This window comes from Pleurodeles waltl, chromosome 10, assembly GCF_031143425.1.
Source record: "Pleurodeles waltl isolate 20211129_DDA chromosome 10, aPleWal1.hap1.20221129, whole genome shotgun sequence".
Classification (NCBI taxonomy): Eukaryota; Metazoa; Chordata; class Amphibia; order Caudata; family Salamandridae; genus Pleurodeles; species Pleurodeles waltl.
This window is the reverse complement of record NC_090449.1, coordinates 879,733,485-879,760,018: the sequence shown is the minus strand read 5'-3', so window position 1 is coordinate 879,760,018 and position 26,534 is coordinate 879,733,485.

Here is a 26,534-nt window from a genome sequence, read left to right as displayed (position 1 = left end):
TCAGAAAAGTAGGCCCAGCACCATAATCAAGCAAATAAAAAAAGATGGCCTGGCTCATGCGAACCACGTGGTGCTGTTCACACGAGAATTCCAGTGTGAGATACAACTTCGCTTGTGACGTTAAGCGTCACGCAAGCAGGCGTGGCAAGAAACTCCGCCGGCTAGCAGAACTCCACATAGCATGACTGAGTTTTTTTTTTACTCCACGAGGCGCTGCTACGCGGACTCCGCCCAGGCCTAGTTTTCACTTTGTTACTATATGTGTGCTGCATAAATAATTTATACATTAGCTCTAAGTTAACCCTAACTGCTTTGCGTGCCAAACTACCCGGGGTTAAACACAGGTGAATCTAGTGACTTTTTGTGGTTCTCCCTACAATTGACTATGGCTGTTGCTTGACCAGGGCACAAGTTAACCAACTACCCAATTTCTCACATAGCTCATGTAATTTTGAAGGAATAACAGAATGCTTGATTGAAAGTCATAGGTTTTGCTTCATTGATACATTTGAAATTGCATGTTTTGAAGATCCATTTGTGTTACATGACATTATTTTATCACATTGCTACTTGTACCTTTTAAGCAATTAATCCCAGGAAAGCTAGGTCACAAAGTGTTGCAATATTGATATAATATAATCCCAAGGATTCTAGTAAAAAATATATTAAACATACCGCAAAACATAAATACAAGGTAACTTTAAAAACTTGTATTAAAAATCATGCACACTAAAACTTAAAGAAGAGTAGACTTTTTTCAACTAAAAAAGGTAGGTCTGGAATATCGAAGGAAGTTACAATCAAAATATGCACAAAAGATTATATAAAGTAATTGTAACTGAAAAGACCGACATCAGTGTGCCAGAACATCTCAATTTCATGAGAATTAATGATGGCTGAAATTTGACAGCTATAGTATAACTAGTGCCCCAACACGCACAGTGTTGTCATCAAGGATGCCATTTCAGATGTTATCAGTGATTAATGTTATCTATGATATGGTATGATAGAGCATGTCATGAGTGATGTACTATGTCTGGTCATTAGCAGTGCATGACAAGGGCTTAAGTTATATTTATTTCAGTTAACTACAGTTGTTGAATTATAATGGGTTTTTGCGCCTAAAATTCCATGTGTTAACTGACATTTTAACCAAAATATGATGTCACTTTAACTTCCTATTTGTGCAGTAAATGTCTGAGTTTTTTTAATTTAATTTAAGATATTATTATCATACCTGAATATGGAGTCACTTTAACCTCTGTTGTTTTCAGTGAATTCCGTTTTGTTTGAATCTGTTTTATTGATTTTATATGGTATACATTTGCTTCCAGTCAGATAGTAACTGCTTACATTACAACACTAATGTCGTTGTTAAGTAGGGACCATGCATTTCAACTTGCTTGCATCATATCTACAGAATAGTCGGATAAAATGACATTACAATAAAATCTCTACACTGTGACAGTAGTCCATAACTCAAGTTAATCAGTTCAACAGTGGTTGAAGCATTAACATGGTTATGCTTTTTCAATTAAGAAACAAATGTGGTTGGTATTGCATGTATGTGATTTGGCGGTGTCAGATTCAATAATTTGCACTAATAGTAAACATTTAAACAATATAGAACAAAATTACGGTATGATTGTGTGTTTCCTGTGCGGGCACTAGGCCTACCCACACAAGTGAGGTGCCATTTCTTTTGGGAGACTTGGGGAAACACAGAATGGAAGAACAAGTGTTATTGCCAATTGACTTTCTCTACATTTGTGCCTTCTAAATGTAAGACAGTGTGTAGGAAATAAGTCATTTTGAGGAATTGCCTATAATTAACATGCTGGTATGGGTACCCCAGAATTCAGAGATGTGCAAATAACCACTGCTTCTACACTTCTTACGTTGTGCCCATTTCAGAAATAGATGTTTTCTTGATTCTGACTTTTCACTCTTTATATTTTACCAAATGACTTGCTGCATGCCCGGCATACAATGAGAACCCATTGCAAAGGGTACCCATGGTTTGGCTCTGGGTACCTTGGGTTCTTGATGAACCTACAAGCCCTATATATCCCCACAACCAGAAGGGTTCAGCAGACGTAATGGTATATTGCTTCAAACAATCTGCCATAGTTTGAAAAAGTTACAGAAGAAAGTGTAGAGAGAAATAGCTGTTTTTTCAACTCAATTTCAATATTTTTTTATTTCAACAGTTAATTTCAATAGGAAAACCTTGAAGAATCTACACAAATGACCCCTTGCTGAATTCAGAATGTTATCTACCTTTCGGAAATGTTGAGCTGTCCAGGATCCACCATTGGTATCACACAGATTTCTGTCACTAACTGGAAGGAGGCTCAAACCACAGAAAATAGTAGAAAAATGAGATATGTCCCAAAACGGTGTTGAAAAATGTGGTTTTATGATTCAGACTTCCTGTTCCTGAAAGCGGGGAAGATGGTGATTTTAGCACAGCAAACCCATTGTTGATCCCATTTGCAGGGAAAACAACAGACACTTTCTTCTGCAGCACTTTTTCAAATTTTTCCCAAATAATCAAAACTTTAGCTCTATTTTGGCTAATTTCTCGGTCTCCTCCAGGGGAACCCACAAACACAAACACTGGGTAGCTTCAGAATCCCCAGGATGTTGGAAAAAAGGATGCAAATTGGGTGTGGATAGCTTATCTGGACAAAAGGTTATAGGGTCCTAAGCACAAACTACCCTAAATATCCAAAAAGGGCTCAGCACGGGGAGGGGAGGACCAGCAGCCAAGGGGTTAACATAGCACTCAGCTGTGCATTTTTAAAAACAATCACTTTGGAGTGGAATTATATTGGCTCAATAATGTAGCATAGTTTCAATAAGTCTTGGTTTTCAAAAAGGCATCGGGCATAGTGACATACTAGGCAATCTTTCATTATGTCATAATGAGACAGTATCATGAGGATCCCCTTCTGCAGTTTCCCCTATATCTATGCCAGTGTATTTCTTCCATGGCCCCCATACCTCATGGAACTACTGTGGGCAACCTCTTGCTTTGTATGTACCTTTTCGGCCACCATGTATAGATCCATTCCCCTTTTCCATTCCCCAATTGACTCTGGGGCTCCCCAATACTTGGCAACGTCCCTTTTGGCAACCATTAGGCCCAGGTTACTAAAGAGGAGCTTAGGACGTGGCAGGCCCACTTCAGTTGGTATTCCCAAGTAGGACATACCTGGGATCTACAGGGGTATTCACCCCCAAAAGTGCCCCCAATTCATTTTGGATTCTAGACCAGTATGATTAAATGGTGGGACAGCCCCAGAGTGTGTGGAGAAAAGACCCCCCGTCCACTCCACATCATAGGCAATTGGGAGATGCTGCTTTTCCACTTTTATGCAGGTGAACCCTATCATAGTACACTCTGTGTAAGATCTTGAATTGTACCACCTTTAACCTGACTTTAATCAACACTCCATTCAGGTGCATTAAAGCTGCCACCCAGTCCATGTCATCAAGTTCTCCTACCTCCCCATCCCATTGTACTCTCATTTTCTGTAGTAAGTCAGGCTTGTTATTAATAATTACTTTCTAAGTACAAGAGACCTCTTTCCCCTCTATTTCCCCTTGGAGTAATCTCCCCTCTAATGGTACATTGTCAGGAATTTCTGTTGTGTCTAATCTCTCTGCCTTCCAGGCATGCTGAAGCTGTATATTTTTGTAATCTTGGGTTTTGTTTGGCTGGTATTCACTCTGCAAAAAACTGAGTGATCTGAGATTCCCCTCCCCCAAAAGATCTTCCAGTTTGGAAATGGTGATCACGTTCCATGGCCCAAACCCTTTTAATTTCCCAATGTCCTTCAAACGTGTTCCCTCCCATAGTGGGGTTTCTCTTGATAGTTGTATCCCATACACTTCCCTTCCCTTTTCCAGGCATCTATGGTTATCTGTGCTGCCGCCAATAGCATTCTCGCCCCCTTCCCTCAGTATAGGTAGTGCAGATATGATTTGAGCTGGAATTGGCTTTTCTCTTGTGCATACACAGGATGATCCCCGGGTGCATATCCCCAGCCATTGATCACCATTCAGTGTGCTGCACAGTAATATGGCCGTACGTTTGGGGGGGCTATTCCCCCATTGTTTTAGATTCATTGTAGAGACTGCAATTGACCGCAATCGACTCTCCTCCCTCAATAGTCTCCTGACCCCACCCTCTATTTTAGTAAAGATCTCTTCTGAGACTCTATGGTAAGTATTTTGGAGGATGTACAGTAATTTTGGCACTGTAATCATCTTGAACATAGCTGCTCTCCCCAGCAGTGTCAGTGGTAGGGTTCTCCATCTCTCCACATCTCCATGGAATTCCCACAGGATCTTCTGAATATTATGGTGAAGGCTACATTCCTTGTCAAAGGTCACAGATATTTCCAGGTATTTGAATCCTTCCCTGTCTATACGTAGATTGCCTGGGATGTTTAGTTGGTCTAGATTTCCTCCCACTGGGTATAAACTGGATTTATCCCAATTTATTGTGTAGCCTGCATGGGCTTCATAGTGCTCAAAGATTCTAAGCAATCCTTGCAGGGTCTTACTGGGGTGAGTGAAAGAAGGATGTCATCAGCATATAAGGAAATCCTCTCTACCTTCATCTCTTCTTCCTCTAGGAATCTTGCGCTATCTGGATAAGCCAGACGATGCAAGCCAAGGGCTCCAATGTGAGGGTGAACAAGAAAGGTGACAAGGGGCAGCCCTGACTTGTTCCTCTCCCGATGGGGATCTCTGCTGATGTTACCCCATTCACCCTGACTGTAGCCACTGGGTTGGTATATAGTAGCACCACCCAGGCAAGGAATTTAGAACCAAACCTGAATTTCTTCAAGGCCTGCATCATGAAGGGCCAATGAATGGCCTCAAATGCTTTTCAGCATTTAGGGATAATACCGTATATGGATCCTCTTGCAGTTGCGCTGTTTCAAGGCAATTATGGAGTCTGTGGAAATTGAACCTGGTTGACCTCTTTGGCATAAAGCCTAATTGGTCTTTATGGATCAGGAGCTTTACAACTGTTATCAAACATGTGGCTAGTAGCATTGCCAAAATCTTTGTCTCTAGATTGAGAAGGGAGGTAGGGCAGTATGAGCTGCACTGCATGGGAGGTATTGTGACTTGTGGATTACTTCTACTATGGCTTTATGCAGATCTGTTGGAAGGGTTCCCTTGTCTTTTGCTTCTGTAAACATTTTGAGTAGGTAGGTGCCTAGGATGTTGGCATTTCTCTTAACAAATTCCATTGGAGTTCCATTGGGGCGGGGTGTTTTGCCCTGTTTATTTTGCTTATTGCTGTTAATATTTCTGAAAGGGCTATTTTGTCTTCAAGTGTTTCACTTTCCTCTGGATTTAGGGGTGGAACTGTCCCTCCTCTAAGTATTCCCCTATTTGGTCTGTGTTTGCTAATGGACCCGTCCTCTATAATGCCCTATAGTATCTTGCAAACTTGTTGGCTATTTCTTGGTCTCTCATACCTTTGTTATTGCCTCCCTGTATTCTATGTATCTAGTGAGCCTCCTCTTTACTCCCAAACCAGGCCAGTAGTCTTCCTGTCTTACATCCTGCCTCGTAGAGATGGTGTTGTGTGGCTAAGAGCTGGATTTCGTTTAGTTTTGTACTAGTGACTGATATTTATTGTGGCTAATTGCTGTCTTTCGTAGAATGACAGGGTATGTTTCTGACCTATGTTTCCCTTTTAGTGCGACTAGAGGTCGTTCCAGGGACTCTGTTTCTTGCATTTCTTTTCTCTTCTTGTGGGCTATAATGCTTTGCGCCCTGGCATACTTCCTCATTTCTCAGCTCCAAGGTGTTCAGCCTCCATCCCATACCCCAGTTTTGACGCCAGACCTCAAATTTAAGCAAATGGGTGAGTTATTTGATAAACCTCTAGCTAGGAGTTATGTAGGTCTTCAAGGTGATGGCACCACCAGAGGTCTACTAGACCCAAGGTGTTCACGAATCCTGTCAGTGGTGTCTCCCTCACAGGTGTTGGGGTTTGGCCTAAACATTCTAATTCTGGGTTGACTACTTCGTTGAAGTCTCCCCCCACTATATGGAGAGAGAATCCAGTTTCCAGCAGTTTCTCTGCAAGTCTGTCTAGGGTTTGTCATTGCAGCCTCAGAGGAGTGCAAAAACTAATCAGTGTTACATGTCTCCTTCCCCACATACCCTTAACTTTGTGTATGTCCCATTGGGGTCTACCCAGGATTTCTTCATCTTAAATGGGGTATTTTCCTTATCAAAATGGCCACTCCCCTCGAGCCCATGGTGAATTTCGCGTGGGCTAGTGTTATGTATGCCCCTCTACCCAAGAATCTACATTGTGTGCCCCGCAGGTTGGTCTCCTGAAGCATGACCATATCTGGCTTATGTCTCCTACTAAATGCGACCACTAGCCCTCTCTTAACTTTGTTGCCTAGTCCATTGACATTTCAGGTCATAATGGAACACCTTTGCCTGTGTCATGTCTCCTCTCTGCCCTTTGTAGTTTCGTCTTGCTGCCTCTTACAGCAGTCCCCATTTCTGCCCCCTTCTCTGGTCACAATCCACTCCACATGTTTAAACCTAACTTCTATCAAAGAAGTAACCTGGTCCAATCCTTTGAGTTATCCATACCAGGGTATGGAGGAACCATGTCCCCAGTATTCCTATTGTGTGCCTTGTCACCAGTCTACCCACTAATGTTGCAGTGTTCAATCCTGATGACGTGGTGTCCGATGGGAAAGTCTTTGGTTCCTTTTTAAGCTTGCAATGGACTCTGCAAGTGGGTGTGGGCTATTGGAACTTAGACCAAAACACATATGACATTGTCCCCCAAAGGAAACTTGCAACTTAATACAATAGGGGGAAACTTGGGCCCATATTTATACTTTTTTTTTGCTCATTTGCGTCATTTTTTTACACAAAATATAATCTCACAAAATATAATTGTTTTTTGTACGTTTGCGCCCCTTTAGCATCAAAAAATGATGCAAATGCAGCACAAACAAAGTATAAATATGGGCCCAAGTTTCCCCCTATTGTATTAAGTTGCAAGTTTCCTTTGGGGGACAATGTCCTATGTGTTTTGGTTGTCACAGTCCATTTGTTTCCAACTCTGAGGATGCCTCTGGATGTCTTTCTGACCCCAATCCACTTCATGATGCTCCCTTGTCTCATTCCAGTGGGTGCCGGATTCTCCTTCTATGTCACTGGGAGAGTGGGGGTTCAAGTCCTTCTCTACCGGAACAGCATGAATCATTCTATCTCACACCTTGTTTGTTCAGTCTAGGGTATTCCTCCAACCATGTCTGCGTTTCCTCTGGGGTTTGGAGGAATCAATAAATCAATCAATTAGTTTTTATAAAGTGCAACTACTCACCCGTGAGGGTCTCAAGGTTGGTCTGTGCCTCATTCAAAGAGCCAGGTCTTGAGGTTCTTCCTGAAGATTGTGAGTGATGGGCCAAGTGCCTGTGACAGGGAAAAAACAAAAACATGTCGAAAATGAGGGGGAACCAAAATGAGTCCAAAAGGGCAGTTTGAAAAAAAAACATTTTTAGGCAAGTGGGCCAGAATTTTTATCAGTATAAGTGCAACAATGCTGGATGGTAGGAATTTTGTGGATTCCTGCAGATTCTGAAAGGTTCCAGGACAAAAATGTAGTAAAAATGTGTTATTTCAAGCAAAGTCGGAGGTTTGCAGGGCATTGTGGGTAGGAAAATAGTGCAGGGTGCATGTGAAGCACAATTTCTCATGGCCCAAATGTAAAACCAAAACCCAAAATAATCAAATGTCCTCTTGCTTGCTGTGGGATAAGATGTTTTAGTGTGTGGGGGGGGAGCTGAAAGACTGTTACCCCCTTCAGTTGGAGTGGGGGCATAACCATGCGCATACTGGTTGGTAGCCACCAACCCACTATTTTTTTTTTATTCCCTGGCATCTAGTAGGCTTTCTGTCCCCCAGGGAGTGGATCGCCCCATCTGCCCAACGGTAGGCAGAACGACTTTGTCCCCATTTATTTGCGGTGGGGGTATGGCCATAACCCCAACCTCTTTTTTTGAAAAAAAATCTTCCCTGGTTTGTGGGGGGCAGGTGGGCCTTTCAAAAATAGGCCTATCTGTCCCCAAGGGGAGAGACCCTTGTCCAAGGTGCTGGCCCCCAGACCAAACACACACATACCAATCCCTGGTGCGTAAGTGGTTTCTGCCTCCCCCCGGGGGCAGATGGGCTTAATAGAAATATGTTGATCTGCCCCCAAGGGGGGCAGAAATGGCCTAAAATAAATTTGCCCCCTAGGGGAGTGACCCTTGCCTAAGGGGTCACTCCCCATCTGTAAAAACAAAAAAAACAAAAAAATCCCTGGTGCCTAGTGGTTTCTGCCTCCAGAAACATAGGCCGATCTGCCCCCAAGGGGGGCAGAAATGACCTAAAATAAAATTGCCCCACAAGGAAGTGACCCTTGCCTAAGGCTGCTCTCCATCTGTAAAAAAATAACATAATCCCTGGTGCCTAGTGGTTTCTGCCCCCCACCCCGCCCCCCCCGGGGCAGATCTGCCTAATTAAAAAAGGCTGATCTGCCACCGGGGTGCAGAAAAGGCCTAATAATTGTTTGCCCCCCCGAGGAGTGTCTTTGCCAAAGGGAACACGCCACTTGTTCATAATGACACAAAAACAAACAAAAACACAAAATCCCTGGTGCCTAGTGGGCATGCCTGCAGCCCAATTTCTTCACAATCGGGCTGCAGAAATGCTTATAGAGGCATGAAAGGAAAGGAAAGGCCTTTCCTTTCACGCCTCTGCCTGTCCCCACCTCCAGCTGAGCATCCAGCGCGATGGGAGTTGACCTCTGATGAGGTCAGCAGGCGATTACGCACTGAAGTCATCAGACGTAACTGGGGGGGCGTGGAGTGGAAGTGGTGGAAGGGGAAGCAATTCCTGATGGGGGGGTGTGGGTGGGAGGGCCACGGGGGGATGCTAGTGCTCCCCCAGTGGGCACGGTTCAGGGCGAGCTGGTCTCATCCTCAGCACACAGCGACCATGGGTGAGGGCAAAACCAGCTCATTAAGGGCAGCCAGGGGTTAATTATAGTGTTTTACACTAGTGTGTTGGTTTGAGTTTTCATTCACTGTTTGTCACAGTGCCCATTCCTCGGGATCTGCACGCTGCTGACCAAAAGGCCCACCTCCCAGCGTCACCAACTCAGAAAGCTATCAGAGCATAGAATACTGATGAAGCCAGACGGAGGGAAGGGAATTAGGGTAGGGTACTGCAGGGAGAGAGATCTGAAAAGAAAATGGTAAGGACAAATATGCATATACTCTTTCATAACAGTATAAACTCACCAATAGACTCTGGAACAAAGGCGTCTCCGTGATATCGGATTGAGACCCTTTGTGAACTGGGCGTAGCCCCTTCTTTGAATCATGGAACAAGAATGAACTGAAATCTCTGTACCTAAAGATGGCAAGAGCTTTGGACTATGATCATACTCTGAATATTAACCATGTAACAATTATGCTTTTCTACCATAAACATTTGATCTCAGCCTAGAAATGCACAAAGATGTAAATATGTATCTCACATAATGTACTTCCCAAAAAACAATGAAACTACAGCTTGCTTTTCTCAAGCGCTTTCACATTTGCAACTGAGGCCTGAAAAGTTTTACTAATTGAACATGAAGCGCTTTGATCGTCATGCATAAAGTGCTTTACTCATTATGCCAGGGGCGCTTCTACTTGTTTTGCCTGAAGCGCTTTGATTGTCGTGCCAAGGGTGCTTTACTCGTTTGGCCTGAAGCGCTTTGTTTGTCGTGCCAAGGGTGCTTTACTTGTTTAGCCTGAAGTGCTTTGCTCGTTGTGCTAAGGGGCGCTTTACTCGTGTGGCCTGAAGCGCTTTGATTGTCGTGCCAAGGACGCTTTACTCGTTTGGCCTGAAATGCTTTGATCGTCGTGCCAGGAGTGCTTTACTTTTGGTCTAAAGCGTTTTGCAAAGGGGTGCTTTACTTTTGGAAGTAAACAACCCCCTTCAAGATTTGACTAATCAAGACCTTACTGATACGAGTACGACCTACTCGTTTTTTAATTCACCATGGAAACAAGGATACTCTGACATGCTGCCACTCTGCCATGCAGGAAATCCGCTTTCTTCAGAGGAACTCACCACAATGTCCGACTGCACTGAAGTCTTCAAAATAGTGAGCAAAAATAGTGTGCTTGGGTGTGGCTATGCCTTGCCACACCCCAAGATGGCCACTGCCTCTAAAAACTTGGGAGTTGTAGTCCATTCATAGAATGGCATTGATAAGTGCATCTTGTCCACCAATGTCCTGACCCTGCAGCTACATGAGCTTTACCACAGGGCAGGCGACGCTGATGACCACTTCTGGAGCAAACGGGGATGACAAGCGGTGCGCAAGAGGTGCAGCAAAGACACGAAGCAGAGGTCAGGGCAGGTCCTGGGCCGCGCATAGCCTTATTCCTGAAACTGTTTTAGCAATTTATCAATATGTTATGTTATATTTGCCCTCATTATGACATTGGCGGTAAATGCCACTAACCACCACACTGACGGTCGCCAAGTTACTGCGGCAGCGGCGGATATCCGTTCACCATTTTATGACACACACACATACCAATCCGACAGAATTCAGCCACAGACACAAATCCGCCAGACCAAAGGTCAGTGTTAAACTGGCGGTATCAAAACCCACACCTATATGCCAACAGAACAACGCCTATCACATTATGACCCACAAATCACCACGGTGGACATTCAGCGGCGGTAAACAATTGGCGGTACATATCGCCGCACTCACAATGGACACCCACAGACAAAACAACACCACATTGGACAATTCACCTGACACACATACACACACCACACCCACACATCGTCACCACTATAAAACACACACCCACAGTACCCACAACCCTTTAAGATTACAATTCATTGCCACCAGACAGACACCAAAATCACTGAGACAACTAAACACACACACCACTCACACCCATACACCACTCACTCACTCCACATCACACACCACAAAATATTACCCAACACACCCTCACCAACACACCTCACATAACACCCATGGCACCACAAAGACACCTCCATTTCACAGAGGAGGAGCTAAGGTTCATGGTGGAGGAAATTGTCAGGGTAGAGCCACAGCTCTTTGGAGCACAGGTACAGCAAAGATCCATAGCTAGGAAGATGGAACTATGGCAGAGGATTGTGGACAGGGTGAATACCGTGGGAAAGCACCCCAGAACAAGGGATGCCATCAGGAAGAGGTGGAACGACCTACGGGGGAAGGTACGTTCCATAGCAGCAAGACACCAGCTCGCTATACAGAGGACTGGCAGTGGACCCCCACCTACTCCCCCACAACTCACAGCATGGGAGGAGCAAGTCTTGGCAATACTGCATCCTGAGACCCTGGCCGGACTGGACTCTGGTAAGTCAACTCTCTTCTATTATCGCCCTCCTACCGGCATGCCATCACATACCATACCTCACCCTCACTCCCATCACTCCACTACATCCCACAAACTCTACCATCACATCTCACTAATCCCAATGCCAAGTCATGCATGCTGTACCAATGCATGGACACCCCTCACAGCCCTGCATGGACCTTCATCACTAAAGCATGCACAGCATAGAGAACTAATAATCCCACCATATACTAACATACATATGTGAAAGCTGGCAGGGCAAAACCAACTATAGAGGGGAAGCCAGGGATCTACAATATGTCTTACACTTCAACCATAAAACATAATTTACATCCCCACACGTACCCCAGCCAATGTCACCGGAGAGGAGGTGCCAGCACTATCCAGTCGCCCAACTGAAGAGGCCCACAGTGATGACAGTAACTCTGGTCTTCAGGATCTGGACGATCTACCTGGCCCATCAGGGACCACTGGACAGCCGGTTACCCAAGCCCAATTACAGACCACCACAGAGCCTCCCCTTCAAGAATTACCACCACAGCACCCACCCAGTGTATCCACACCTCTGTCCCAAGAACACGTCATTCAGTAGTGTGTCCACCTGTACAGGGACCACAGGCAACACCTCATACCAAAACAATCAGGGACGTGGGGTCAGTCGCAGTGGATACACGGTTCATGGGACAAAGGCACAAGCCAACAGGGAAACTGGGAGGAGTGCTGTGGGCCAGGGGGAGGACAGGCCCAGGGAACCTACTCTGCAGGAGGCACTCTCCATGATCCTGGGAGCCTACCAACATTCCCAGGATACGATGGGTCAGATCCTGGACAACGTGCATGAGAACAGGCAGCTGCAGGAGGTGTACCAGGTGATCAGGGAGGACTTGCAGGCCATCAACTACACCCTGATCTCCATAGCAGGGCTGCTGGCAGACATGGCCAACATTGTGAGAGAGGCAGTCTCACACCAGCGGGCCAGTCATCTGACCTAGCTGCCGCTAGTGGCCAGGGGGCCACACCACAGGACTCACAGGCCACCAGCACTCCTTCCCCTGTAGAAGGTGAACCGCCAGCAAACATTCCCTGCGATCCAGACAAAACCCAAAGACACTTGCCAAGACCCCCGCCAAGAAATGAGACTCTCCTGATTGTCCCCCTTGTGTCCCACTCAGTCACCCTGTCCACCTTGAACTGATATTGCTCTCCTTCATATGGCCCCTTGGACAAATGCACCTGTGCTACAAACAGACTGGAGCAATAGCCTGGACTTTCCTCCATCATCACTCCTTCCCATTGCACTTTCCCCCTATATGTTAGCACTTTAATAAACTCCTTTTGACAAAAATAGATTTCGAGTATGTCATGTATATCAAATCTGTATTGTTTGAGACAGATACAACCATTGCAAATGAACTGTATATAGAATAAGCATAGATTGGTGACCTGTAGCTGGCAGCAGTGATCACACCAGGAGTATTTGTCACATCACCAACATCTGCAAAATGAATATCCAGAGGGAACAGTAAGTGGGCACTGAATTGGGAATTAACAGCATGCCAATGCCACACAGAATACAACCAAAGCCATTGAAACGTAAAGTTACACTGTCTTACCTGTGTGTCATTGGAAGTACTGACAGATCACAGAAGTTCTGTTGTCCTCATCTTAATCCTCTGCCTCCTAATCCTCACTGTCCACAGAGTCCACTGCTGCCACAAGGGCATCTCCAGCCCCCCATCCTGCAGAAAAGGTACATGGCCTCTGAGGGCCAGGTTGTGCAACATGCAGCATGCCACTACTATCTGGCAGACCTTCTTGGATGAGTAGCACAGGGATCTACCTGTTAGATGGAGGCACCGCAACCTGGCCTTCAGGAGGCCAAAGGTTCTCTCAATTATCCTTCTGGTTTGCCCATGTGCCTCATTATAACGTTCTTCTGCCCTTGTCCTGGCATTCCTCACAGGGGTCAGCAGCCATGATAGGTTTGGGTAACCAGAGTCACCTTCAATTACTGAGGGACAACATTTAGCCACACACTATCCTATATGGCACACACCGTACTGATACACCAACATATACTGGGTGGAAACCAGGGCTCACCTATAAGCCACACCCTGTGCCTCTGTAGCTGGGCCATCACATTTGGGATGCTGCTATTCCTTAGGACAAAGGCATTATGCACTGATCCAGGATACTTAGCATTGACGTGGGAGATGTACTGGTCCACCAAACACACCATCCGCACATTCATGGAGTAGAAACTCTTACAATTCCTGAACACCTGTTCATTTTGGCGGGGGGGACAAATGCAATATGTGTTCCATCAATCGCCCCAATTATATTGGGGATATGTACCATTGCATAAAACTCGGCATTCACAGTGGCCAAATCCTCAACCTGTGGTAATGCAGTGTAGCTGCACATGTGTTTTATCAGGGCAGACAGTACTCTGGTCAGCACTATTAACAACATTAGCTGTGACATTCCTGCTGCCAAGCCCACTGTCACTTGGAAAGAACCAGTTGCCAGGAAATGGAGTACTGATAGCACTTCACAAGAGTGGGGAACCCAATGGGGTGACGGATAGCAGATATCAGGTTAGGCTCCAATTGGGCACACAGCTCTGTGATTGTGCCCTGTCCACTCTACAGCTGAGTATTATGTGCCTGTCCTCCAGTGTAGCCAAGTCCACAAGGAGTCTGTACATAGGGGTATGTCTCCATCTCCTATTTATCTGCAGCGATAGGAATCTATGGACAAAAGAGTGAGGAGCCTGTCACAAACTGAACAATGGAGCCACAACAGTAGTTTGCATTCTGTAAACATATAATGGTTCAGTGTGATTTGTCCTGTATGTGACTATTTCTCCTGTGATGCAGCATTATTCCATAGGGCCCCCACCTCTGAAATGGCGCCCGCCTGTCCTGTGTAGAGGGACAGGTGGAAGTGAAGTAATTACGCTGACATTGTGCACTGTGCTGGGAGGTGGTTGGGAACCGCTGTGCAACTCCTCATTGGTTCATATTGGGCCCTATGGGTTACAGTGGCCAATGGTGATCTACGCCGGCGGTAACGGTATGCACGCCTCGGTCATGACCGCCATTTTCTATCTGATTCCTCACTTGTTACCTGACCTTCCATAGGAGAGGACCTACACTGCATGTGCTGCTGTGATCTGTGTCTGGAACCTACCATGGCCGTGTGACCGGGGAAAGGTCCCCAGCTTTCACTTCGGAGGAGTTGGAGTGACTGGTGGATGGGATCCTACCCCAGTACGGGCCTACCAGCAGTATGGACTGCTGTATGGGTCTCCAGACCAACAGGTGAATACACTGTGGGCACAATGCATGTGGCATGAATGCATAGAGATGTGTGTGAAGGCATTGTATAAGGGGGGATTATCTGTTGGAGGTGTACATGTTGTGAGCTGGGCTATGTATGTTCCAGTGGTGATGGACAGGGGTATGGTGGGCCATGTGTGTGACAGGCTGGACTGTTTGTCTAATGGTGTTCTCCTGTCTGTATTGCCTCTGCAGGTCAGCGCCTATCAAAAGAACGGTATATGGCGTGCCATCGCCAACGAGGTTCGGTCCCTGGGGGTCTATGGCAGGCGGAGCACCCACTATCGCAAACGGTGGGAGGACCTGAGATGCTGGGCATGGAAGACCACAGAGGCCCAGCTGGGGATGGCCTCCCAATGAGGAAGGGGTGCCCGTTGAACCCTGACCCCCTGATGGCCCGCATACTGTTGGTGGCCTATCCAGAGCTTGATGGGCATTTGAGGGAAACACAGCAGCCACAAGGGGGTGAGTACAGTAGCTATCATTACAGCTTACGCCTGGTGGGGTGGTATCTGGGTGGTGGTTGTGTGTCAGTGGGTGCCCCTAGGCCAGGCCACAGATAGCAGCGTAGGTCCTCTGGTGGCTAGGGGTCTGAAGGGCAAATAATGGCTACCTAGCTTGTTAGCATCCACTACTGGCCAGGGCTGCGTGGGTCCCAGGTGTACTGCAGTTGGTGGTGTGTGTCCCTCCTCATGCCTTGGTGGCTTGCAATATCACTGGTAGTGCAATGCATAGTGCATAGGCCTGTTCCCTGTGTGTGAGTGTGCTGTGTACGCCAACGGTGGTGTTTCTTGTTTTGTCATCTTGTCCTTATGTGCATTAGCATGATCTGGCGGAGGAGCAGAGGCACCAGCGACGGAGGGAGCTGCATCCCACAGGACCAAGGAGGCAGACTCCACCAACACTGAGGGCACCAGTGGGATGGAGTGCGAGGGGAGCACTACGGCGGAGACTGGAGGGGACAATACAGACTCAAATACCTCCTCTAAAGGGAGCTCCCTGGTGGTGGTGGACACCTCTGTGACCACCCCAGCTACAGGTACAGCCGCCATCCCGTACCAGCACAGCCCTCCTGGCAGTTCCTCAGCGAGTTGCCCATGCCCGCTCACCCAGGAGACTGGGCATCTCCTTCGCCCCAAGCACCTTAGGCCCTGCCCCAGTGAGCCCTGCTGCTCTGAGTGAGGAGGCTATTGACCTCCTGAGATCCATCTCTATAGGGAAGTCAACCATTGTGAATGCAATCCAGGGGCTGGCAGCCCAGATGCAACAATCTAATGTATTCTTGGAGGGCATTCACACTAGATTGGCGGCCCAACCGAGAACGATTCAGGCTCTGGCCTCCTCTCTGATGGCAGCCATTGTCCCTGTTTCAACTTTCCCCCCTCCAACTTTCACTTGCCAGTCCCAGTCTCCTATACCCCAACCCACCCCAAGCACACAGCCTGACGAGCATGCACACAAGACAACACCCAAGAGTGTCACAGGCAAACACAAGCACCACACTTCATCCCACAGGCACTCACACAAACACCATCCAGTTGCAGACACAACAACATCCACTATTTCCACTGTCTCCCCTCTTCTTCCTCCTCCACCTTCAACCCAGTTACATCCACACTCACACCTACATGCACTACATCATCATCCACTACCTGCATCATCACCACACCAAGCAGAACACACACCTCTTTGGCAGACACCTCCACAACAGCCATGCACACATCCCCTGTGTCCTCTCCCACTGTGTCTGTCCCCCCTCCTAAGGTACACAAACGCAAGCACTCAGACACCCAACAGACATCCACCTCACAAAGGCATACAGCCCATGCACCTGCACCCAAATCCAGCAGACAAACACCTCCAACAACCAATCCCCATCTTCCACTCCCATTACTTCTCCCTCTTCCTGCCCCAATGTCCCTAAAAAGCTTTTTCTTTACACCATTGACATCTTCCCTGCCCCTCTCCCCCAACCTGCACATATGGCCAGGATATCAAGAACCCAGCCAAGCACCTCAGCCACACAGTCCACAGGCCCACTTGAATCCGCACCTGCTCGTGGTGGAAAGGATTCCAGGCTACACATACTGAAGGGGAAGGAGCCTGCACCAGCCAGCAGAAAGGGGAAGGAGCCTGCACCAGCCAGCAGAAAGGGGAAGGAGCCTGCACCAGCCAGCAGGAAGGGGAAGAAGCCTGCACCAGCCAGCAGAAAGGGGAAGGAGCCTGCCACCAACCGTGGTTGTGCAGCCATCAGTGAGTGCAGGAGCCTCCCACTACCTCCACCACCACCACAGTGCAACCATCGCAGGGTGCAGAGGCTGAGCAGGAGCCTCCCACTATCTCCACCACCACAACAGTGCAGCCATCACAGGGTGCAGGGGCTAAGCAGAATCCTCCCACTACCTCCACCACCACCACAGTGCAGCCATCGCAGGGTGCAGGGGCAGAGCAGGAGCCTCCCACTACCTCCACCACCACCACAGTGCAGCCGTCACTGCTGGCGGACGCAATGTAATCCAGCCTCCATGGGCTACTGTGCGGCCTGTCCCCTCCAGAACCAGTGAGGAAGGCACCCACCCAAGAGACTGTGGCCTGCACTCCCCAGGACCAAGCACAGGGCTTGTTGCCCCCTCCACAACCAGTAGGGAAGACACCCACCCGATAGACTGTGGCCTTGCACTCCCCAGGACAAAGCAATGGGCATGTTGCCTCCTCCAGAACCAGTGGGGAAGGCACCCACCCAAGAGACTGTGGCCTTGCACTCCCCAGGACCAAGCACAGGGCTTGTTGCCCCCTCCAGAACCAGTGGGGAAGACACCCACCCGAGAGACTGTGGCCTTGCACTCCCCAGGACCAAGCACAGGGCATGTTGCCCCGTCCAGAACCAGTGGTCTTGTTCCCGCATCCGGCTGAGGTACCCCCATACCCCTGTGGTGCCTGCCTATTTGCCAACTGATGCCCCTACAGTATTCTCTCTGTATTGATGCAGGTAACGAGTGGGGCCTTGGACTTTGCCCTGTAGCCATGTGGCCCACGTGAACTGAGGACTGGGCATTATCCCTTTTTTGTACATTTGTACATATCTGTTGCATTGGCAAAATTATTAATAATTTTGTATTGATCTTATCACAATCACATTCGGAAATTCCTGTTGTCCTGGCATTATTCAGCCGATTTAAGGGGATTAACTTGTTTTCTTGGGCAGGTGTATGTGTGTATGGTGTGTGTGTCTGGGGTGTGTGTGTGTGTGTTTCACTCTTGTTTTCGTCCCCCCTCCCTTGTGTGCTAGGCGGCTGTACTCACCGTCATCGTCTTCGCCGGCATTGGTATTCGTGGTGGAGCATGACGTAGAATATCATCGGGAAAACTTACAGTTCAGGTTCCATGGCGGCGTGGTTCTTCAATGTGTCTCCAATGGTGAGTCCTTTCACTTCTGTAAAGTGTTTCCGCCAGGCTTTTGATGGCGTTGGTACCGCCCCAGAAAATATGGCGGATTGTCTTGTCATAATATGGTGGGCGGAATTTTGTCCTCCACCTGGCTTTAGGCGCCTACCGCCGTGGTGGCTGTCGTTTCCGCCCTGGGGGGCGGTGTGGTACATTGGCTGTCTTTCGGAGATCTTTTCGCCATGGCGTTAGTTACCGCCAGCCTGTTGGCGGTATTACCGCCACTTTATCACCGACCGCCAGGGTCCTAATGAGGGCCATTGTGTTTTGTTACTTGCTTTGTGATCATTAAATATAATTTATTTGTACTTTTGGAATATAGGGGTTCACTATGAACATGGCGGTCCAGACCTCCATTCCAGCGGTGGTGGAAATTACCTCCACCGGCATGGCGGTCTGGACTGCCATATTACGAACACAGGGAGAATGCCACAGGTGGCGACCGCCAGGCTACCTCCGCCAGGCAGCCTAACGATGGCGGAGTTCTCTATCCGCCAGGGCAGCGCTGCATGCAGCGCTGCCCTCCAGAGAAAGTACCCGCGTTCCTCCAGCCTTTCACTGGCAGTTTCCCCCACCAGGTAAAGGCTGGTGGAAGGGGTGCTCCGGGGCCCCCGTGCACAGCCCCGTCACGCATGTCACTGCCTGATTTATGGGCAGTGTTATGCGCGAGGGGTGCTGCTGCACCCGCCGCACTGCGGCATTGATGACGGCTCCTACCCTGCACCATGGTGCACCATATATTAAATGTGGTGCACACATTGTGGTGGTAGGGGGGCACCAAGGGGTGCAAGAAAAGTGGAGCTGCATTAGATTCAGGCCATTGATTGTAAAGTGTTGGCTGCTCTAGAAGATATATGAAGTTTAGCCTAAATTTATTCCTAAATCAGTGGCCCAACAAACCGATAAATATGCCTCCAATGCATGTTCAACTTTTTATTTTGATATTACTGTAGTAAGAATTGTTAATTTATAAACTGTGGAGGTTTTGGGGTTATAGGACAGCAAAGAGAGTAAAGAGTTTGGGCCTGATTACGACCTTGGCGGACGGGATACTCATCACTAACATAACTGATATCCTGCCTTCCGTTTTACAAGTTCCATAAGATATAATGGAACTTGTAAGCCAGTGGACGGGATATCATCACATTTGTGATGGAGTATCCTATCTGCCAAGGCCGTAATCAGGCCCTTTGTATTTGTGGATGAAAACTTTAGATGGGAGGTTGTAGATAAAAGATGTGTTAATGATTTGAGTAAAGTCTCATATTGTTGCTAGGATGTTGGAGGTAAAGAGAATTTAGATTTAAGTATTGAAAAAGATAAGGTTTGTTGATTATTGAATAATTGGTATCCCAGAATATACCTTTGTTCCTCCAAGATTTCCAATAAATAGGATGATGTTTTATTTGAATGTTATGGTTATGCCACAGGGATTGTTGAAGAACATTAGAAAGGGATAATTGAATAAAGGAATGGAGAGATGCTAGAATACGATGAAAGTGCGTAATAACACATTAGCATAGTTAAGAAATGCGAGAGGTAAATAATAATATTTCTTGAAAAGAGAAAGGAGCAATGATAGATTTTTCTAGTGAAAGCCAGAGTGTGGCATGGGGCATGGTGGATTAATCCAGTGAGTGACTTTAATGAGATTGCAGAATGGTATTGTTTAAAATCAGGAAAGTTGAGACCTCCGTTTCTTTAAAGTTGTGAGTGCTATCCTAGATTTTCTTCCTTACCATAAGAATATAGATAATGAAGAATCCAATTGTTTAAAATAAAAATGTGAGATGTAAGTTGGAATCATAGAGATGGTGTATAAAATTATGGGGGCTAGCAGAAGCTTAATTGAATCTAATCTTTCCCAACAGGATAGTTAATACAGAGTTAACAAGTTAGGTTAAGTTTTATAGTATCTTTTATATTATTAGTAAAGCATAATCCCAGATATTTTATGTTGGAGGATTTCCATTTTAGGTTAATTGAAGCAAATTGATGTTTAGTACAATGGATGTTAAGTGGTAGAATTTTACACTTGTCTTGTTTAATATGTATGCTGATAAATGAGAAAAAGTGAGACTTGTTTAATAAAAGAGGGAAAGGATAAGGATGGGTTAGAGAAATATAAAAGAATATCATCAGCATATACAGAAAATTTGACATGTGTTGTACCCAATTGGAAGCCTGAAATATTACGATTCAGTTGGATTTTAGTTAGGAAGGGTTCCAACTGAGTAATAAGCAGGGCGAGATAAAGAGCACCCTTGTCATACTCCTCTAGCCAAGGAAAAATAGTCATATAAAATTCTATTGTCAAAGATGGCAGCTTTGGGCCCAGTATATAGTAAAGAGATAAGGTTGCATAATTCTGAGGGAAAACCAGTCCATTTGAGTGCGACAAACACAAAATCCCATTCTATTCTATCAAATGCCTTTTAAGCATCCAATGTGATAGCAGCTAATGAATGGTCAAGTGAAGGAGCTTGAGCAAGTATGTTTAAAAGAACACAAGAATTGTCAGAGAGAAATCTACTTCTAATGAAGCCAGATTGTTCAGGTCCAATGAGATGTGGAAGAATGGGATCAATCCGCATTGCTACCATTTTTGAAAAACTCTTGTAATCCGTATTGACCAGGGAAGTGGGGCAACAATTTTTACAATGTTTGAGATCTTTATTATCTTTTGGACTCAAACAAATAATAGCTTCTTGGAAGGTACCTTGGGAAGCATTATGCAAAATGAAAGAATTGAAGAGCTAAAAGGTAAGAAAGAAGAGATTTCTAAAAATGGGCATATAATTTGATGGTAAAGCCATCAGACCCAGATGCTTTCCCTCTTTTATGAAGAGGTACTGCATTACTAATATCAGTTAAGGCAATATTGGCATTTGTTTAATTAACATTGGGATTATTTGGAGAGTCCTAGTTTTGGAAAAACTTAAAAATATCTGAAGGAGAGGGATTTGAATCTGGAGTATATAAGTGTTTATAAAATTGGACAAATTAATTCCAAATGTCTTTATCTTTGGTAAGTGCATTCCCTTTTGTTGAGTTGATTCTCTTGTAGTCTTTTTTAATTTTCAAGTAGTGAGCAAGCATTATACCCAACTTCTTTTGGGCTCCATGGTATCAGGCACTGCTTTTTAGCAGATAATTGGAATCAGCTTGGTAGTAATGCAATTAAATGTCATTTTTGGAATGGTCAAATTTATCTTCAAGTGTTTTTATAGCATTTAAAAGGTTGTTAGATTGAGTTTCCATAGCTTTCTTTTTATGTGATACAAAATTGATGCAGTTGCTTTAAATGCATACCAACTTGTTGAAAAAAGTGTGGTCATGGTCATTGGTGATGAAGAAATCATGAATGAATTTCTGAAACTGTGAGGTGAAACCTGTGTCTAAAAGGAGGGAATTGTTGAAACACCATCTACCTCAGTGTGGTGAAAAGGGAATGAGATCAAGATCTTTGTTCACTGGAGCATGGTCAGAAATTAGGACAGATCCGATTTCTGAATTACAGACAAGCTGTGTAAGGGATTTACTGAAAAATAAATAATCAATGCGAGCTTGTGAATGATGTGGTGTTGAAAAATAGGAGAATTCATGAAGATCATAATCTCCAAATATCAACAAAAGATCTGCTACGGACAGCTGATGTGAATTGTGTGTGCAATTTTTTGTGGGAAAATTTAACTTTAGGATTCTTGTCTTGAATTTGGTCAATGACCTGATTGCAGTCACCTCCAAGAATTTAAATAATCATCCTCATACTGAACTAATTTACTAGAAATCCAACTGATCCTCTCCCTGTCTGAGGACTCTGTACAAGCCAAGAGGAATGTCCACATCAGGGATGAGAGCAGTTGCCGCCTGGATGAAGGCCAGCTGCCTCAAGGTCAACTCCGACAAGACAGAGATCCTTGTGATCGGCTCCACCACTTCTGCTTGGAACGACTCCTGGTGGCCCACAGCTCTGGGTAACGCCTCCACCCCCACTGACCATGCTCGCAACCTGGGCATCATCCTGGACTCCTCTCTATTGATGACATGCCAAGTTAACGCTGTCTCCTCATCAAGCTTCCACACCCTCCTTCTCCTGCAGAAGATTTTCAAATGGATTCCCCCCAACACGAGGAAGATAGTAACCTATGCACTCATCACCAGCAAACTGGACTATGGCTTTGCACTCTATGCCGGCATTACGAAGAAACTTCAATCAAGACTACAAAGAGTTCAGAATGCAGCAGCCAGGCCCATCCTGGACATCCCCTGACACAGCCAAATCTCCTCCCACCTCAGAGACCTTCACTGGCTCCCAGTCAACAAGCGCATCACATACAAACTCCTGATCCACACTTTCAAGGCACTGCACAACATAGGACCGGCATACCTCAACCACTGCCTCACCTTGTACGTACCCAACAGATCTCCATTCCTCCCAACTCACCCTTGCAGCCACCCCAAGATCCAGAAAAGTACAGCAGTAGGAAGATCTTTCTTCCACCTAGTAGGCCAGACATGGAACACAAATTCCCTCAAGCTCAAGCAGACCACATCACTGAAGCAGTTCAGGAAGGACCTCAAGACTTGGCTCTTGAACTGAACAGCACACCTACATTCAGCACTTGACAGAAATGTCAAATTAAAGTAGAAATATTGAGATAAAATATTTGAAAAACAGTGTATTTGATGTGTTTTCAAAGAGTGAAAAAAGACAGAGAAAGGGGTATAAATGTGAAACAATAGACAAACGATAGTAATAGGGAACAAGAGGAAAGGGAGTAGAAAAGTGAGGAAAAAAGAACATGGAAAAAAACTGAAAAACAGTACAAATAAATGGCGACTTAGGTGGGCACCTATGAATACAGATGACATGAAGGGGAAGTGGCAACACCAGAAGATGTCAGTGACAACAACTTCATTAAGAAGAAGGGTGGGAAGATAGACAACTGGTTCAGACAGAGATATTGGGGACCTGCAAGAGAAAAAAGAAAAAAAACAACAACAAAAAACAATATAAATGGTTAAATGAGAAGTCCTTATAATATGCAATGAAAAAGAGAAAGCAATTAAATATGTAAAATACGCATAACTATAATCTTAACAGAACAAGTATATAATTTAAAAAGTTTTAAAGAAGATTTTGAAGTTTCCACAGCTTCTACTTCATGTCACTGAAGTAATTTTCTGAGAGTTGCAGGTGGTTGTTTTATCTTTAGAAGTGACTTTGAAGAGGTAAGGGTTTAGAAGATCAAATCTTGATTCATTGATGTCATGGTTGGGTGCATATCCAATGTGTATATGTTTTCGTCTATCTGCTGTAACTTTGGCTACATCTTGAGAGAAATACAGTCGACAACCAGACCAAATGATTTGTTTTCTCGATTTCACTGCTGATTGTATGATCATAAGGTCAGAATACTGAAAAATTAGCAAAATGACTCATCTGGGTTTGGTAGAAACATTTGGACCACATCTATGAGCTCTTTGTTTGTTGAGGTTTGTAGTAGACAGTAGGTCTAGAAGTTTGGGAAGAAAGGTTTGGAAATAGGCCACAGGGTTAGAGCCATCTCTTCCTTCCGGAAGGCCATTAATACAAATGTTATTGTAACGATTGCGAGTTTCAAGATCTTCTGTCTATCTTTTAAGTGAAGAAATTTCCACTTCGAGCTTGTCTATTTGTAAAAACGTATCCTGCATGTCATCAACCTTTTGTTCCATTGTGGTGACGCGAGAGCCCAAAGAGGACTCTTTATCATCAAGGTGTTGTAAAGTACTATTAGTTTGTTCCATAAAACATTTTAGAGAACAAATTTCTTCTAATAGAAGTTCCATTGAGAGAGATGTTGGTTTAACTGGAGGGAGGATCTTTTTTAGGTTGTTTATTAGATCCCAGTGGTAGTTGGGTTGACATGTGGGTTTGGAGAAGGACGTGGTAGCAATGTCTGTTTTCCGAGATGTAGAATTATCCATCTCAAGTGAAGAATCAGGATCTGTGAAATGAAATGTTGTTTGCGTACCAGAAAGGATTACATTTCCTGTTTCCCATAAAACAAGAATAAAATTAAAAATCGACAACTAACTAATGTGAGGAGCAATAGAAGGTAGGATAATTGAGTACAAATTCCCTTAAGAAGTGTTGAAAGGAGATACTACCAACCAAGAACCCATAAAAATGTAATTGAGAAGGTGTGATAACAAATAATATTATTAAGTCGACTTGAAATAAGTATTTTTGCAGGCAATTCTGTGTACTACAGCATTAGAAGCATTAATAAGCAAGAATATTCATAAATTTCAACACAATGTGGGGAAAAGATGATGAAATTTAGTTTTAACGAAGCAGACAGGAAAACAGTTTTGCTGAAATTACCAAAGAAAGAAGGGTTGACTCATTTATTACAGCTTAACTTCAGTGAGGTGCTGAGGTGAGTGTCCGCATATTTGCAGATAAATCAGAAAAACACGTTGAGATTACGATGACCACAGGCAGAATTATTGCAATATCAAGCTTATGACGGTATTCAAGATGACAGACAGCTTCCTCAAGTGTTTTATATTCTGCTGATTCCAAGCTGAAATGAGTCACATTGAAGGCGTAAACCAGGGATGCAAACTTGTCAGAGGACTCATCAACATTTCGCCTTCATATTCCCATTGGAGGAATCATCAGAGGTCTGATTATAACAGGGGTCCCCAAGATTAAGGCTCCGACCTGAAGTGGAGCTCAGCACAGTACCCCCATCTTCCAAGGCACAGAAACCACGCCCCGTGAAGCATTTCTTTTTTAAACATTTATTTATGTTTTTTATTGTTCTTACATACTTTGGATTGCTTTGGGGGATCTCTTTTGAATTGTTTTCATTTGTGCAGTTTTGCGGATTTTTGGATAATATTTTTCTCACTTTGGTGGATTATACTTTTTGACTCTGTGGACACATTGGATGATCTACAGCTACAGAATAGTAAGTCACATTTATTTTATTTGTTTTGGGTAGGAAATGTTATATTTTATTATTTTTACAACTGCCATGTGATTGTTATTTGGAAATGTGTATTGTAAGAGTGGTTATTATTTTACAATATAGATTGAATTTATTCTTTGAGCTTTTGGGTTGGTAAGGTTTAGGTTTTTGACATAAATATTTCATATGTTGTGTTAATAAATCAGTTTTATTTTCTACTAGATTTTTTGTAATGCTTTGACAGATGTTATAAAATATTATGTTTATTATTTATGTAAAACATGCGTTGTCGTGTTGGTTGAAAATATGTTATAGAGTTTTGGGAGTTTTTTCAGGTTAGCATTTATTTTTTAGTATGCTTTTGGCTAATATTGCTGAGTAATCTACTCCTTTGTTGTTTATGAAGAGTATGACTTTAAATTGTAGCATGTCATACATTCCTTTGGTTTGTTCGCTAAATTAGGTGCAATTTGGGTTAAAGTTTTTTCCATTTGCAGTTGCTGGTAGCTTTGCCGGACCGCCAGACTGCCACAGTGGGGGCCGCCAAAAGACCGCCATGTTAGCAGTCATACAGACCAAAATATTATGAGTTACACAGGAAGGACCACCCAAATCTAGTCAAAAAAACCACACTCCCAGTACTGTGGAGGTCAGGTAATAGGCGGTCCGACCACCAGCACCGACAGTCCGTCAAACAACCATCTAACTTATTTAAAGTCAAAGATCGCAGTGGCAGACACCCATGGCAGTCCGCCAATGGTGGTCGGTACCACAGTGGTTCGCGGTCAACAAAGTAATACACAACACCAGATTTGATGGATTTGAAAACAACACAACTGACGCACTTTACCACACCCAACACACCTGCAAAGCACACCTTAAAACACACCCCTCCATACCACAATCCTTTGCATCTCCAACGCCAAACGCCCAAGTCAGAGCAAACCAAAATATAACCAAACTATAGATTAGGCACATCATAGTGGCCACCATGGGAGTGTGGCCGCACGGCAGTCACAACTTGGCGGGCGGCGGTTGACGCCCGCCAAAGTTGTAATGAGGGCCTATATCAGGAATAGGTGGTACGACCTCAGGGGGAAGGTCTGTTCCATGGCATCCAGTGACCAGCTACATGTCCAGAAGACTGGCAGTGCCCCCCTTCCTCCCTTACAAATCACATCTGGAAGGAGAAGGACTTGGCCATCCTACATCCTGATGGCTTGACAGGAATATCTGGAGGAGTGGTCTGGAAAGTCAGAACACAAAAATATCACTAAAATGTATTGCCGTGCATACTTACTGCTCATCTTTTGCCA